Source organism: Phyllobates terribilis, unplaced genomic scaffold (assembly GCF_046119375.1).
Source record: "Phyllobates terribilis strain yellow unplaced genomic scaffold, ASM4611937v1 Scaffold_11__3_contigs__length_659146591, whole genome shotgun sequence".
NCBI classification, from domain to species: domain Eukaryota; kingdom Metazoa; phylum Chordata; class Amphibia; order Anura; family Dendrobatidae; genus Phyllobates; species Phyllobates terribilis.
Window position 1 is genome coordinate 57,037,211 of NW_027362771.1, and position 17,721 is coordinate 57,054,931.

Genomic DNA, 17,721 nt, shown 5'->3' on the forward strand with positions numbered 1-17,721 from the left:
AGTTCACGCTCCCAGTATGCGGGGCCTAAGCGTCTCCTGGCTCTGTTACGTATCAGCACCTTAGCGATCCTGGGACTTGTAGTTCTCCAGGGATTCCGGTTATGCCTTACTGGGTCATAGAGATCCCGGTAAGCTCGGATCCGGTGTCCGGTAAATGCTTCGGGGTGAGCTGGTTAAGCTCCTCTGCCCCTTATGTACTAACTCGCCACTCGCCTTCGGCCTACTCGGGCCCTCAATAGGCTATACACACTAACGGCAGCTTGCCGCGCTTCACCGATCTTATGACGCCGGCACACCTTAAGCTCTATCTGGGCTCCCTGAATCTAGCTAGCAGGAGCCTCGTGCTCCACTGCTGAACTATTAACTGAGTTCTCTAGACTAGACTGAGCTCCACTGCAGTCTTCTCTACTGCAGGAACTCTTCAGAGGAACTGAACTGCCTAGCTCCACCTTCCCTATTTATATCCCTAACGGGCTCCCTCTGCTGGTCTGAGGTGGAAGGTGGAGATGTGTGAATGTTTATGGGGGCCTCTTGTGGAGGATTCCATCAATACACTCTTCTAGGATCTGTGATACCAAGCGCAGCGGGGCGTCACAGATGCTATTGACGACGAGGTTAGGTTGCGCCTTCCTGGACAGAGACGGAGTACTGAAAGCACGTCAACAACTGCATCCTCAACCACAACTCCGCCTCTGACCACAAGTCGTAGTGGCTCTTCAGGTCGCATGGGCTCTAAGCCTTGCATAGCCTGGGCATTTATTCAGATCGATAAGGATGACCCAACTCGTGTTATCTGTAATATTTGTCACCAAAAGCTAAGTAGAGGCCAAAAAATCCATAGTTTGAGTACTTCATGCATGTACCGTCACATGGATATGAAGCATAAGTTGCAGTGGGAAGCTCACTGTGCTACAATGCGGCCTAGCAGGCTGGGCCAACCACCGTCTGCCCCATCTTGTGCATCCGCGGCCTCTTCATCCTCTGTGACTGGGGGGACAGCAGTCACACATGTTTTTGGACGCAGACCTGCCACCTCTTTACCTGCAACAGCCAGTGTGATTGGCAGGTCGTCAGTTCATTGGGAAGTGGAAACACCTGCTGGTGTTGAGAGCTCTCTGACATCGAGAGCACCACCTTTGGATCAAGGCAACCTAACATGTCCGCCTGCATCTTCCTCACAGACCGGCAGTTTGCCAGGGACACCCTACTCAACCCCGTCAAAGCACAACAGCCAGCCCTCGGTCCCTCAGATGTGGACAAGTAAAAGACCATTTCCTCCTAGCCATGAGAAAGCTAAGAGGTTGAATTTCACCATCTGCAAGCTGTTGGCTACAGAAATGCTGCCTTTCCGCCTGGAGGACACAGTGGATTTTTGAGACCTTATGTCCGTCGCAGTGCCCCAGTACCAGATGCCCAGTCGGCACTACTTCTCAAAGAAAGGTGTGCCTGCGCTCCACCAGCATGTCGCACACAACATCACCGCTTCTTTGAGAAACTCTGTGTGTGACAGGGTGCATTTCACCACAGACACTTGGACGAGTAGGCATGGACAGGGGCGTTACATGTCGCTGACAGGGCACTGGGTAACTATGGTGACAGCAGGACAAGGGGCTGCTGTCCAAGTCTTGCCGTCCCCGCGAGTTGTACGTCAATCCTCTTTATCTAGAAGTTCCTCCACTGCTTCTGCCTCCTCAACCTCCTCTCGGTCCTCCACCTGCACCCAAAGCCTGTCTGGTAATGCCACCTGCTTTCTAACTGCGCACCTCCTTACTATGCTGGCAGCAGGGCTCAACGGCATCAGTGTTTACTTTGAAATGTCTGGGAAATGTGAGTCACACAGCTGAGGACTTGTGGTCAGCTCTGGAGACCAGGTTTCATGACTGGTTGTCTCCACTGGACCTGCAACCAGGGAAGGCCGTGTGCGACAATGCTGCAAACCTGGGTGCGGCCCTTCGCCGGGGCAATGTTACACACGTGCCTTGTATGGCTCACGTGTTGAACCTGGTTGTCCATAAATTTTTAGCCCACTATCCCGGACTAGATGGCCTTCTGCAGAGGGCACGGTCGCTGTGTGCTCACTTCCGCCGTTCGCATCCCGCAGCTCAACGACTTACATCTCTACAGAAGTCGTTGGGCCTGCCAGTTCACCGGCTGAAATGCGATGTGCCGACACGGTGGAATTCAACTCTGCACATGTTGCAGCGACTGTGGCAGCACCGACAAGCCCTGGTGCAATAGTTTCTGACGTATAGCCTGGGCCAACGAGATCCAGAGGTGGGGCAAATCACACAGCAGGAGTGGTCTCAGATCAGGGACCTATGAAGTTGACGCGCCCCCTGGGCCGTGGGGTACCCGGAGCCGGGCCGGTAGACGCTGGGGGTTGTAGTCACTGTGGCGGTGACCCGGTCCGTGACCCAGGGCGGTCAATCCAACGGTAATTTGTATATATGGATTTTATAATGTCCGACTACGCCACCTGTGGAGTGCGGCCAAAGGGGCCGCCGCTGCGGAACAGTCCTCTGAAGCTGGTGGTTTTGCTGCAATGGTATTATTACTCACCACAGGAAGAGTGTAGCTTCAGGGCAGTGTGGGTGGATGATGGTGGTTGTAGTGCAGGGAGTCAGTAATGAACACAGAGTCCGTGTGATGCAGTCCCAAGATCTTTACTCACAGTTGTTGCAGTCCAGATTACAGGTACCAGAGCTATCTCACCCGTCGTGCTGTGCGTACTCAGTGAGGGGCTCAGTCCACCCCCAGATAGCTCCGGAGTACTTAGCAGGACCCCCTTCTGTGTGTCCTTTCTCTGGCCTTCTCCCTGCACCTCACACCCAGTGACACTTCTATCCGGTATCCTCGGGCCTTGGCGGGCGACTTGTGTTCCATCCCCTGGGTCCTATGTGGCTACCTTCTTAGTGAGACTGGTGTGGACTTTTGCCTGCAGTACATGAAATGCTGCAGCCTCCGGTTTATAGTTGAGCCTTGCTGTTTCTCCTCTAGTTGAGGGACCGGTTCCCCATATCTGGCCTGACCCCTCTACCTCCTGGTAGCAGCGGGAGTACAGGTGGCCTTCTGCACGGCCCGTAGCCCTAGGGTCCCTTCGGTTCCTGGAGCCTTCCTGCTCCCACTCCTCTCTTCTCTCCTTCAGTCCTGGGCCTCCCAGGCTAGGCCCGCCTCCGGAGCAGAGCTCATGCCGAGCCTCTGCTCCTGTCACTTTTCCTCCTCTGACTGGCTTGCTCTTTCTAAGATGGCTTCCTATTTATACTCTCCCTGTCATGTGCTCCCCTAAGCTGCTCCCCTAAGCACCCACTACATAGGATCCTCCCACCAGCTAGGGACCTGGGACTGTGCTCTCCCTTAGGAGCAATCTCGCCCTAACCCCACTGCGGGTATGTGTTGGATGCAGGTGTTAGGGTCCCGAGCCATACGCCTTCCTTACCTGAGGGTGAGATACCACACCTCTGGGTGAGATGCAGTAACTCTGTGGTGACTGCACCCTCAGGGGCGCCACACACCTTTCTGCACAGTTTTGAAATGGCGACGAAGATGTTTAGTGCTGACGACGATGCCATTATCAGCATAACTATTCCGGTGATTTGCATGCTGGAGCACACATTAAACAGAATTCAGAGTCACGTGGTCGGACAAGAGGAGGTGGAGGAAGTAGAGGAGGAGTCGTATGCGGAAGGGATAACATCTCCAAGGTCCAGACGGTTGGCAGCACCAAGGAGGCAGGCATGGGAGGGTGGGGGAGAGGGATTAAACAGGGCGCATGGTAGCAGCCGAACTGTTGAGGATGGTGCAGGAGCCGAGGAAGAAGTGGAGGATGAACTGGCGATGGACATGGAAGACTCATTAGATGAGGGAGACCTTGATCACATTTCTGTTGTGCGAGGTTGGGGGGAGAGGGCAGAGGAAAGAAGCATGATTCTTACCTCGCTACCAACACAACAAGGACTTGGTCCTCCTGGATGCGCAAGACACATGAGTGCCTTCTTGCTGCACTACCTGCAACATGACCCTCAGATTGCAGAATTCGAAGTAAACTCGACTACTGGGTTGCCACACTCTTAGATCCCCGGTACAAAAGTAAATTTGCCAAAATAATTCCTGCCATAAAAAGGGATTGACGCATGCAGGAGTATCTGCAGACGCTGTTGCAGAATCTTACATGTGCTTTTCCACAAAACACCAGTGGTGCACGAAGTGAATCTCACAGTTCTAACTTGCCAACCGCGGGACTGTCGAGTCTTCATCACTCAAACCATAACAGTAACACAGTATCTGCTGGTAACAGCAATTTTGTGAAATCGTTTCACTACTTTTTTAGACCATCCTTTGCAAGGCCACAGGAGACAAGAAGTCTGACACATAGTCAATGCCTAGAGAGGATGGTGCAGGAGTATCTCCAAGTGAACATCGAAGCCATGACTGTGTCACTGGACCCTTGCTCATTTTGGTATTCCAATCTGGAAAAATGGCCAGAGCTCGCCACTCACGCCTTGGAGATCTTGTCATGCCCTGCAGCCAGTGTTCTCTCTGAACGTGTGTTCAGCGCTGCTGATGGTGTGCTGACAGATAAGCGCACGCGGCTGTCCACTGAGAAAGTAGACAGACTCACGTTCATAAATATGAACAAATCATGGATTCGCAAGGACTTTTCTAATCCTGTGTTATCCTTGGGAGGCTAAAAGCTTGAGGATTTGGTAATATCACCTCACCAACCGTTTTAAGCAACTGTGGGGCAATTGATGCCACTTAACCCTAGAACGCATGACCATAAAAATCTACACTTTCATATACCTGGGGCCTTTTAGGCCCGTGTGCAAATAACATTGAATAACTCAAACTCAAATGACAAACAACTATATACATGAAGAATACCTAGAGTTTCAAAATTCTAACTAAAGTAATCTTGCAGAAAATAGAAAACAATTAACAGGGCGGGACTGCGAGGCCCCAGGTATGCGTTCTAGGGTTAAGTGGTGTCTGTGCCACAATTTTGGGAAAAAATGGAAACTCTTTTTGGAGTCCCCTTGCTGTGTCTTACGTGACGTTGGCATCGTCAATTCCAGGTGGGTTGGGTCGCTCCCCCCCCCCTTTTAACTGTAAGAAACTACATACACTATGGCTTGGGGTAACACAGATGATTGAGTCTGAAGAGCTGTTTACTCAGAGGTCTGCTCCAAATCTTCAGTGTCTGCTAGTCAGCGTAGAATTTTTAACTGCATCTAGCCTAGGCAATACTTTGGGCGTAGTAGCCCAGCTGTGAAGCAAGCTGCACCGCCTGTGTATCTAATAAGAATTTTTAAATGCATCTAGCCTAGGCAGACTGTGGGGACCCCCAACCAAACCCAGACGCTCAGCCCCCCTACCGCCCCCCTTTCCTTGACAATACAATAATGTAACTCTTACAACTGGATGGGTGAGGATCGGTCACAGCTTTATTAACTCTTTATACTCATTCCATTAGAAAGACATTTTATTTCTAAAATAATTCAGCTTGTTGCAGCATGCCCTGGGTCTCCACTCCGGCAACTTGGCCAACAAGTGTAACTCTCCAACATGTCCTTTCTATTTCCAGGCCACGGAGGATCCTGCGTACTCGTATGCAGGACTCTGACCCCCACCCATCACTCTTAACGCTTGTTCCACTCCGTCCTGGAGTCCTGACAGGAATATGTCCAGTCCAATATCCATTAAGTGAACACCGTCGGGCCGTATGAGGCCTGCTTTATCTCCTTCCAGTTGTCGGTGTCGTACCACTACACCGCCTCTGTCTCTTCTAAATTTTGCCATCCGAATATTTATTACCCGCCTTGTCCGTTCGATGGCCGTGATGTCTCGCGCACCTTGCCATACCGCTATCGGCACAATCTCTGACCATACTATAGCTAGTTTTGTGAAAAATTCTCTGAAGCGCTCAGTGTCTAGTTTCATTATTGCCATTAGTTATGCGTTCTTGTGATGACCTAGGTTGTTTCCCCCGGCCTGTATAACTAAGATGACCAGACATCTTGCCTCTCTCCCTACCTTGATTACCTCCATTAGTACCTGTGGCCATAGCAGGCCTCTAATACCTCTCCAGTTGAAATATGTGTTATGAAACTCTAATTTCCTCCCGCCTGGGCGGACTTTCGCCCTTTAATCTGCCCAATATATATATGAGTGGCCTATCACCCACACTGTTGGCTTAGCGTCACCTGTAAAAGAAACAAACCACGTTAGGATAACAAGTCCGGTCTTATGTATCTTGCCAAACACGTGGATCACCATCTCTCTATCCTCTGAACTTCCGTTTCTGACAGTCCTGCTCTTGCTGCTTCTGTGGCCGCGCCTATGCGGAATGAGTGTGTCCCGTAATCTTTGGGGTGGTTCCCTGCCGATGTTATGCATTTATTAAATATAGCTTGGAACTGGTATCTTGATAATGGCGTCCTATCAATGTGTGATATGAACAAATTACTTTGTGATCTGATGGTTAGATATGGTTTTACTATTGTTACCCGACTCAGTGTACCGTTTGTGGGTTGTAGAAGTACCCAAGTGCCCCTGCCCGCTGGAACCATTTTCGATTTGTGTATGCGTAGACGTATTGCATTATTGCCTATGACTACGTCCTGGTGTAATAAGCCTCCACTGGTGCTAATTTTGGATTGAGGGACTAATTCGCTTATGCATAGCGCCCCAAAGAAGGCGATCACAAATGCAGTAGACAGTAGTGTTGCTTCAAATTGTGAGTGTCATGTTAATGGTGTTAGGGATATGATGTGAGAAATCAGTTTTAGTGACACGGGACGGGACGTCTACACTACTGACTTGGCTGACCCCTTTTCCACTCTTTTATGGATTGTCTGATGATGAATCTTTGTCACATCTCCCCAATTCAGTAGTTGGAAGTGAAATGCTACTCCGGTCAGACACCGCTGCGCTGACGCCCCTGATATGCCCCTCATCATTAGCTGGTGGAGAAATTCTATGGTGACTTGTGATCTGGCTTGTTCACATTGGTAAACCCGTCTGCCTGCTACTAGTCGTGTCCACTCTTCCCATGCCTTACCGTATGCTTGCCACGTCGACGGGGCAACTGACGCTCTGATTAATGGCATCAACTATTCGCCACTAGATCCCATAGGGAAGGTGGGCAACTGTTGTCCCGATGGGTGGGCATTGTGGAAGAGCTCTGTGAAAATCTGCCAATTGAATTGTTATAAAGCGTTATTGGCAGCTTTAGACCCCTCAGCATAGTGGCTAGCGCGGACCCATACATTGTGTTTTAGGCACAGGAATGCTAGCCTGGGTAGTAGGCCTAGCACTGGGAGAGACGATGATGCCATCTTATTAATGCAGTGCGCTAAGCTGGTGTTTTTTGTTATGAAGCGTATATTTTTGTAAGCCAGGAGCGCGCCCCATATTTCTATTGCTACCACTATTGGGAAGAAAAATTATTTTCAGGGCTAGATGCAGCGAAAAATTATTATTAATTGAAAAGCTGGTGGAGCTTGGTATAGATGGCCTAATACAATGAGACCCACACACTGCTAGAAGGCCAAATATTTTTTCAGAGTTAGATGCAGAAAAAAATATATTCAGTTTGCAACCTGATGGAGGTCAGTATAGATGGACTAATAGAACAAGTCCCACACACTGCTAGAAGGCCAAATATTTTTTCAGAGGTAGATGCAGACAAAAAATTATTTTGAATTTGCAACCTGATGGAGGTCAGTATAGATGACTAATAGAACAAGTCCCACACACAGCTAGAAGCCCAAATATTTTTTCAGAGGTAGATGCAGAAAAAAATTATATTCAGTTTGCAACCTGATGGAGGTCTGTATAGATGGATTAATAGAACAAGTCCCACACACAGCTAGAAGCCCAATATTTTTTCAGAGGTAGATGCAGAAAAAAATATATTCAGTTTGCAACCTGATGGAGGTCTGTATAGATGGATTAATAGAACAAGTCCCACACACAGCTAGAAGCCCAATATTTTTTCAGAGGTAGATGCAGAAAAAAATATATTCAGTTTGCAACCTGATGGAGGCCTGTATAGATGGATTAATAGAACAAGTCCCACACACAGCTAGAAGCCCAATATTTTTTCAGAGGTAGATGCAGAAAAAAATATATTCAGTTTGCAACCTGATGGAGGTCTGTATAGATGGATTAATAGAACAAGTCCCACACACAGCTAGAAGCCCAATATTTTTTCAGAGCTAGATGCAGAAAAAAATTATATTCAATTTGCAACCTGATGGAGGTCAGTATAGATGGACTAATAGAATGATGTTATGCCCAAAAGATTTTACTTCACTAGGTGCAGTAAAAAAATTGGTATTCTATACACAGGTGGTATATCTTGCAACACAGATAGGCTACTCCACTGACTAACACACTCTGCAATAGGCCAAAAAGGATTAGCTTTGCTAGATTCAGCCAAATGCTGTGAAAAAAACTTGCACAGCACTGGCACAGACCTGCCTGGCAAAAACTGATAGGAACTGATGTAACCTAGTCCTGAAAAGGACTCCAATTACAATTAGTCTTTACTCCCACAATCTATCTATTTAAGAGCACAGACCTGCCTGATAAAAGTCGTAGGAAATGCTGTAACCTAGTCCTTAAAAGGACTGCAATCACAACTATTCCCTACTCCCAAGCTATCTGTAGATTTGTGCGAAAATTGGCTTGAAATTAACAAGGTATAGCGCACACAGCAACAGCGGTGCCGTCTAACACGCAGCTGCAGCAGTGAGAAAATGGTGGCGACGGGGAAAATGGCTTGGTCTTATAGGGCAAGGACATGTGACATACACTGCCAATGACACATGCCCTTGCTTGTGTGAAAAAAAGCACTTCGCTCCGTGTGTGCGCTGCTGATAGGCTGACAGATTGCACCTCCCCACTGCAAATGCGGGAAAGAGAAAAAAAAATGGAGATCTTCATTGTTCCTGCAGAGATCCATCCCCTGCCCCTCCCCCCACCCCGCTGTACACTCAAACTGCGTATTAACATTAATTTTCATCATTACTGAGAAAAAATCCAGTTATGATTTTGGTGCACGAACAGTTATCGAACATAACCTCGAACAGCCGAATTTTTCTCAAATTGTTCGTGTTCGCCGAACGGCTCGAACACCGCCCAAAACAGCTCGAATTTGAGATTGGCGAACAGTTCGAGTAGAACAACGCTCATCTCTACTGTACACCACATGATGGGACTAGGTACTGGCCTCAGTAGACTATATACCACATGATGGGACTAGATACAGGCCTCATCAGAGTGTATACCACATGTTGGGACTAGATACAGGCCTCAGCAGACTGTATACCACATGATGGGACTAGATACAGGCCTCAGGATTCTGTATACCACATGTTGGGACTAGATACAGGCCTCATCAGATTGTATACCACATATTGGGACAAGATACAGGCCTCATTAGACTGTATACCACATGTTGGGACTAAGTACAGGCCTCATCAGACTGTTTAGCCCATGTTGGTGTTATGATCTGCAACATAAACTAAGGAAAGAATGGGAAAAGCTGTCCCTACAGTAAGACTAAGCTGAATCTCTACGATGTAGCGGGCAGCCTGTTCCTTGTGAACAGACCCGCCTTCGTCCACGGCTAGTCTGAACGGAGACCTATAGAATAAAGGGAGGGGTCCTTAAAAGAACTAAGGACTGGGACAAAAAAGGGACACCTCCTAACAGAAGTTGTTTCAAAGCAAAAAGACAAACTGACAAAAAGTACTAGAGGTCCCAGAGGACCAAGCAATCTAGACAGAGATAGGTACCGAATCACCTGGCTAGAGAGACAGGCAAAAAACACTGAAGTCCAGCAAAGCCAGAAGGGCGGAGCTGGAATATATAGGCAGCTGGTCACGTGACCGCAAAACACAAGATAGCAAAAACTAACAGGAGGGTTCCAACAGTACCCCCTCTTCTATGAGGATCCTCCGGATCCTCCAGGCCCAGGCCTATCAGGACGGCACTTCCACTACAAGAAATAGGTGTGAACAGGTGCTTACCAAGAGGAGCTACTTCCATATACAATAAACAAATAATGTAGCACACTGTAACATTGAGTATGTAAATATGAAATATGAATAGCACAACTGCTATAGAAAATAGAAATAAATGAGAAATTTTAGCGCATGTAAATATGAAGTATGAAATATGAATAGCATTACTGCTGTAGAATATAGAAATAAATGACAAATAGACTCCCAACCTGTCACAAAAAGCACGCCAAAAGCGAGCCATAAATTGAGGTCCTCTATCAGAAACAATATCCGTGGGAACGCCATGGAGCTTGACAATCTCCTTAACAAACGCCTTATCGAGTGTCTTGGCGCAGGGCAACTTAATGAATGGAACCAAATGACACATCTTGCTAAAACGGTCTATGACCACCCAGATGACAGTAAAACCCTCAGACTCAGGAAGATCAGTAATAAAATCCATAGAGAGATGCGTCCAAGGCGCACTAAGAACCTCCAGAGGGCAAAGCAACCCCGCAGCAGGAGTATGTGAAGCCTTTGACCTAGCACACACAGTACACTGACGCACCCACTTGATGACTTCCTTCTGCCATCCAGGCCAGCAAAAACTGCGACTGATAAGTCTCTTAGTCTCCGAAACTCCTGGATGACCTGCCAACCGAGACTCATGACACGCCACAAACAAATCTCTCCTAAAGTCTCTAGGCACGAACAACCTCCCATGGGGAGTGTTAGATGGAGCATCATCTTGAGCATTCAGAATCCCATTCTCCAAATCGGAGTCCAATGCCGCCACCACAACTCCTTCCTGCAAAATGCTCTTCTCCTCATGATGGGACTAGGTACAGGCCTCAACAGACTGTATACCACATGTTGGGACTAGGTACAGGCCTCATCAGAGTGTATACCACATGTTGGGACTAGATACAGGCTTCAGCAGACTGTATACCACATGATGGGACTAGGTACAGGCCTCAGCAGACTGTATACCACATGATGGGACTAGATAAAGGCCTCAGCAGACTGTATACCACATGATGGGAGTAGATACAGGCCTCATCAGACTGTATACCACATGATGGGAGTAGGTACAGGCCTCAGTAGACTGTATACCACATGTTGGGACTAGGTATAGGCCTCAGCAGACTGTGTCACACATAAAGGGATTAGATACAGGCCTCAGCAGAATGTATAAGCACATGATGGGACTAGATACAGGCCTCACCAGACTGTATACCACATGATGGGACTAGGTACAGGCCTCAGCAGACTGTATAGCACATGATGGGACTAGATACAGGCCTCATCAGACTGTATACCACATGATGGGACTAGATACAGGCCTCATCAGAGTGTATACCACATGTTGGGACTAGGTACAGACCTCATCAAAGTGTATACCACATATTGGAACTAGATACAGGCTTCAGCAGACTGCATACCAAATGTTGGGACTAGGTACAGGCCTCAGCTGACTGTATACCACATGATTGGACTAGAAACAGGCCTCATCAGACTGTATACCACATGATGGGACTAAGTACTGGCCTCAGCAGACTGTATACCACATGATGGGACTAGGTACAGGCCTCATCAGACTGTATACCATATGATGGGACTAAGTACAGGCCTCAGCAGACTGTATACCACATGATGGGACTAGATACAGGCCTCAGCAGAATGTTTCACACATGATGGGACTAGAAACAGGCCTCACCAGACTGTATACCACATGTTGGGACTAGGTACAGGCCTCAGCAGACTGTATACCACATGATTGGACTAGAAACAGGCCTCATCAGACTGTATACCACATGATGGGACTAAGTACTGGCCTCAGCAGACTGTATACCACATGATGGGACTAGGTACAGGCCTCATCAGACTGTATACCATATGATGGGACTAAGTACAGGCCTCAGCAGACTGTATACCACATGATGGGACTAGATACAGGCCTCAGCAGAATGTTTCACACATGATGGGACTAGAAACAGGCCTCACCAGACTGTATACCACATGTTGGGACTAGGTACAGGCCTCAGCAGACTGTATACCACATGATTGGACTAGAAATAGGCCTCATCAGACTGTATACCACATGATGGGACTAAGTACAGGCCTCAGCAGACTGTATACCACATGATGGGACTAGGTAAAAGGCCTCATCAGACTGTATACCATATGATGGGACTAAGTACAGGCCTCAGCAGACTGTATACCACATGATGGGACTAGGTACAGACCTCATCAGACTGTATACCACATGATGGGACTAGGTACAGGCCTCAGCAGACTGTATACCACATGATGGGACTAGATACAGGACTCATCAAACTGTATACCACATGATAGGTCTAGATACAGGCCTCATCAGAGTGTATACCACATGTTGGGACTAGGTACAGGCCTCATAAGAGTGCATACCACATGTTGGGACTAGATACAGGCCTCATCAAAGTGTATACCACATGTTGGGACTAGGTACAGACCTCATCAAAGTGTATACCACATATTGGGACTAGATGCAGGCTTCAGCAAACAGTATACCACATGTTGGGACTAGGTACAGGCCTCAGCAGACTGTATACCACATGATGGGACTAGAAACAGGCCTCATCAGACTGTATACCACATGTTGGGACTAAGTATAGGCCTCGGCAGACTGTATGCCACATGATGGGACTAGATACAGGCTTCAGCAGACTGTACATGTGGCGCCCCTGAGGGTTCAGTCGCCACAGGTGTACTGCACCTCAAATAGAGGTGTGGTATCTCTTCTTCCGGGTAAGGATGGAGCATCACTCAGGACCCCTTTTCACACTCCACACTACATCACATCTGTCCTGTAGGGGGCCTAAATGAACCAGGGTGCTGCCCCGGTCCGGGATAGAGGAGATGGGGGGAACCAAAAATAGGGGGAAACAAGTAGTGAGTGAGGGTGGAGGAAACACTTACAGGAAGCACTTACAGAATCTATATAATATTCGGCCATCTTTAGTTCAAGGTCTTTGATTGTGGTCTTCTGTCAGGGTCCAGCAAGAGTCTGTAGCTGGCTGAAGATTCACGGTCCTCGCTCTCTGGCCTAGAGAAGAGGAGCGGGTCAGAGTTAACCAGTGTCTCTGCCCGGTCAGGGTCCTGTTCTAAGACGGCCTTGGAGGGGAGCAGAGGAGATAGGCTCCACAGGCAAAAGGATCCCAGGGGGATACGGACGGAGTGGAGTCACCACCTATATTCTTCACTCTGGCCTAGCCAGAGGGATTCCTGCTGCAAAAGGGGTAACCGGCCCCCGATATCTGGCTTTGTCACTTCACGTCTCAGTCAGAAATGCCCGGAGGCTTAGTGGATCCCAGGGGGATACGGACGGAGCAGAGTCGCCACCTGTATCCTTCAAACTGTGTTTATCCAGTGGAACCGGCTTCACACCATGTTCATACCACACACAGTCAAGAGAAGACTCAGTGGGCGAACTTACTAAGGAGAGGAACACACCAGCGGGGTCTCGACAGGTGCTCCTGATCTACCTGGGAAGTGCTGAACCCCCTTCCTGGTGGCCGCAGTACACCATGTGTTGCAGAGAGAAGCTTTGCGGATGAAAGTTCATCTAAAGTGAATAAATACCCGGATGACTTCGGCTTGTTTATTCCTGCGCGGCACTGCACCCACCATCCCTCCACAACTCTACAGTTCATCAAACACTGCCCTGAGGCCTACTCCGCCTGTGGGGAGTAGTACCACCCAAGCTGCCAGAACACCTGCCTCAGAGGACTGTTGCAGTGCTGGTGGCCTTCACCAGAAACCACAGGTGGCGTAGTCGAACAACCACTTATCCAAAAGCCCATTCATTTTTCATGTGGCAGCCCAGGGCACGGAACGGGTCTAGGCCACGACTGCATCCCCACAACATTAGCAAGGCCCGGCTCCGAGTATCCCCAACCCCATCTGCTCAGGGAGGGCGTCACATACACCACATGATGGGACTAGGTACAGGCCTCAACAGACTGTATACCACATGATGGGACTAGATACATGCCTCATCAGAGTGTATACCACATGTTGGGACTAGGTACAGGCCTCATCAGAGTGTATACCACATGTTGGGACTAGATACAGCTTCAGCAGACTGTATACCACGTGATGGGACTAGGTACATGCCTCAGCAGACTGTATACCACATGATGGGACTAGATACAGGCCTCATTAGAGTGTATACCACATGTTGGGACTAGATACAGGCCTCATCAGACTGTACAACACATGATGGGACTAGATACAGGAATCATCAGACTGTATACCACATGATGGGACTAGGTACAGGCCTCAGCAGACTGTATACCACATGTTGGGACTAAGTACAGGCCTCATCAGACTGTATACCACATGTTGGGACTAAGTACAGGCCTCAGCAGAGTGTATACCACATGTTGGGACTAGATACAGGCTTCAGCAGACTGTACACCACATGATGCGACTAGGTACATGCCTCAGCAGACTGTATACCACATGATGGGACTAGATACAGGCCTCATTAGAGTGTATACCACATGTTGGGACTAGATACAGGCCTCATCAGACTGTACAACACATGATGGGACTAGATACAGGAATCATCAGACTGTATACCACATGATGGGACTAGGTACAGGCCTCAGCAGACTGTACACCACATGATGGGACTAAGTACATGACGCGCCCCCTGGGCCGTGGGGTATTCAGTGCCGGGCCGGTCGTTGCTAGGGGAGATGTCACAGTGGCGGTGACCCGGTCCGTGACCCAGGGCGGTCAATAAAAGTGGATATTTACAGGGGAATTAAAGTTTTTATATACAGTTCGTGACGCCACCTGTGGTATGCGGCTGACGCACCTCCTGGGCCGTGGGGTACTCGGCAGCTGGGCCTCTGCGTATGCCAGTGGGGGATATCAATGTGGCTGGCCCGGTCCGTGACCCAGGGCGGTCAGTAAAAAGGGGAATATTTATAGGGGATTTGGAAAGTTCGTGACGCCGCCTGTGGAATGCGTCTAAGGGGTGCCGCCGCTGTGGAGCAGTACTCTGGAGCAGGTGTTACAGCAGCGGTGATGGTGTGGCTCTCCACAGGTAGAGCTAGCTCCAGGGCAGCGTGGGGTGTAACGGATGGTGGTGCAAGGGAGACGGCAGGATGGTCCCGGAGGAAAGATGGACACTCACACGGGGGTAAGCTTCAGTACCTTTACTGGTGATGGTGCAGGCACGATCCAGGGTACTCCGGGCGAAGGGCGCACTTTTGGACTCTCCCCAGTGAGCGGGTATAGGGCCTCCTGATCCGTGGCTTTACTCGCTAAGCTTCTGACCTGCCTGGAGCTAGGCTTAGCTTGGTTACTGCACCTGCTGACCTGGTAGGGCCTTCTCTTTGAGATCACTCTCCCTGGACGCTGGGGCCTCCGTGACCCCCAGCCCTGGTACTGCAATCAGCATTTGGTGAACCTGGGACCTGTAGTCCTCCACGGGTTCCGGTGGTCCCTACTGGGTATAAAGGGTCCCTGTAGACGGGGACCCGGTGTCCGGTATATATCTCGGGATGAGCCTGGTATGCTCCTCTGCCCCCTCGCTACTTCTTCCTTCTCCTCTCGCCTTCGGCCACACTGAGGGCCCTCACTAGGCCTTCACTTGTGCTGTAGGCCTTGGCTTGCCTTAGCACGGCAGCCAGCGTGCTGCCTCTTCACTGCTCTCTGAGCGTCAGCACGCTCTTTGCTCAACTCTGAGCTCTTTCAGACTCCAAGCACTAAACTCTGAACACTAACTCTTAACTGAGCTGCCTGGCTCCACCCTCCATTTATATATCCCTAACGGGCTCCCTCTGCTGGTCTGAGGTGGTAGGGTGGAGGTGTGTGAATGTGTGAGGGCCTCTTGTGGAGAAGTCCATCCATGCACCCTTCTGGGATCTGTGGCACCAGTGCGTAGCAGGGCGCCACACGGCTATATGGAGCCGCCACTGCGGTGCAGAACCTCTGGCGCCGGTGTTAGTGCAGCAGAGTCGGTTCAGCTCTCCACAGGCAGAGCTTAGCTCCAGGGCAGTGTAGATGTTATAGATATTGCTGTGCAGTGTAGTGCAGGGGACGATCGTGCAGCAGCAATAATTCACAGAGACAGTGGGGTGCAGTCTTCCGGATTTACTCACAGTTCTCACATTGCTCCTGGTTACAACTGCAGATCATAACTTCCCAAGTTGTCCTGTGATTACTCAGGGAGGGTTTCAGCAAACCCACAGGTACCTCCGGAGTACATAGCGGGACCCCCTTCTGTGTGTTCCTTCTGGCCGTCTCCCTGCACCTCACACCCAGTGTCCCAATCCAGTGACCACGTACCTTGTCGGGCGATGTCTTCTCTGTCCCCTGGGTCCTCTATGGCCACCTTTTCGGTGAGTTAGATGTGGCTTTTGGCTGCAGCACCTGAAATGCTGCACCCTCCGGTTACCTAGTTGAACGTTGCAATTCTCACTAGTTAGGGGCCGGTCCCCTTTGTGACCCGATCCCTCCACCGCCTGGTAGATTCGGGCGTACGGGTGGCCTCCAGCATTGCCCGTACCCCTGGGATCCTTTCTTCTTTACTCCTAGAGCCTTCTCTCTGCTCTCGTTCCTTCCTCCTCTCCTTCTCCTGGGCCTCCTCACTCAGGCCCGCGCTTCCCCTTAGCAGAGCTCCTGCAGAGCTCCTGCTCCCAACACTTCCTCTGACTCAGACTGACTGACTGACTAGAATGTTCCACTCTCTCTTTTATTTCGCTTCTTACTGAGCTCCCCTGAACTACTTCCTCCACCCACACCCACTACATGGTTCCCCCTACTTTGGTTCCCCCCCACTCCAGCCAGGGACAGGCAGGAGAGCGACGCATCTTGCCCCTCCTGCTGGTCTGGAGTAGTGTAGTGTTGGATGCAGGTGTTAGGGTCCCGGGCAGTACTCCTTCCTTACCTGAGAGTGAGATATCACACCTCTGGGTGAGATGCAGTAACTCTGTGGCGATTGAACCCACAGGGGCGACACATACAGGCCTCAGCAGACTGTATACCACATGTTGGGACTAAGTACAGGCCTCATCAGACTGTATACCACATGTTGGGACTAAGTACAGGCCTCAGCAGATTGTATACCACATGTTGGGACTAAGTACAGGCCTCATCAGACTGTATACCACATGTTGGGACTAGATACAGGCCTCAGCAGATTGTGTCACACATAAAGGGATTAGATACATGGTTCAGCAGACTGAATAACACAAGTATGGGTAAATCTTTTGTGGACATTCAAAAGATTATGCTTGTAGAGCAGTTGAAACAGCTGCAGGAGATGCTTTTATACAATTCTTATCTCTTCCACAAGAAAATAATTCAAACTGCCTGTAAAATGAATGGGTGGCAAGCACATGAAAACCATATGGACAATGAATGAAGGATTTGTTAACTAACAAGCTAAATAAGATGTGGTTGACAGCAGTAGGAAATGATAAGGCAGTAAAGAAAAGAAAGCGGAAGGAGACAATTAAAAACATTATTAAACAATTTACATACTTCAGAACAACTTAAAAAAAATAATTACATAAGATGAAGTATTTACATAGTTTTTTCCTCTACTTAATTTCCTTAGACAATTTCATACTTCTTAAATTTTAATTAAAAACATCCATAATACAATCTGTACTATATACAAATGTATTCAGATCGTAAGAGGAAAAAAACTGAATTT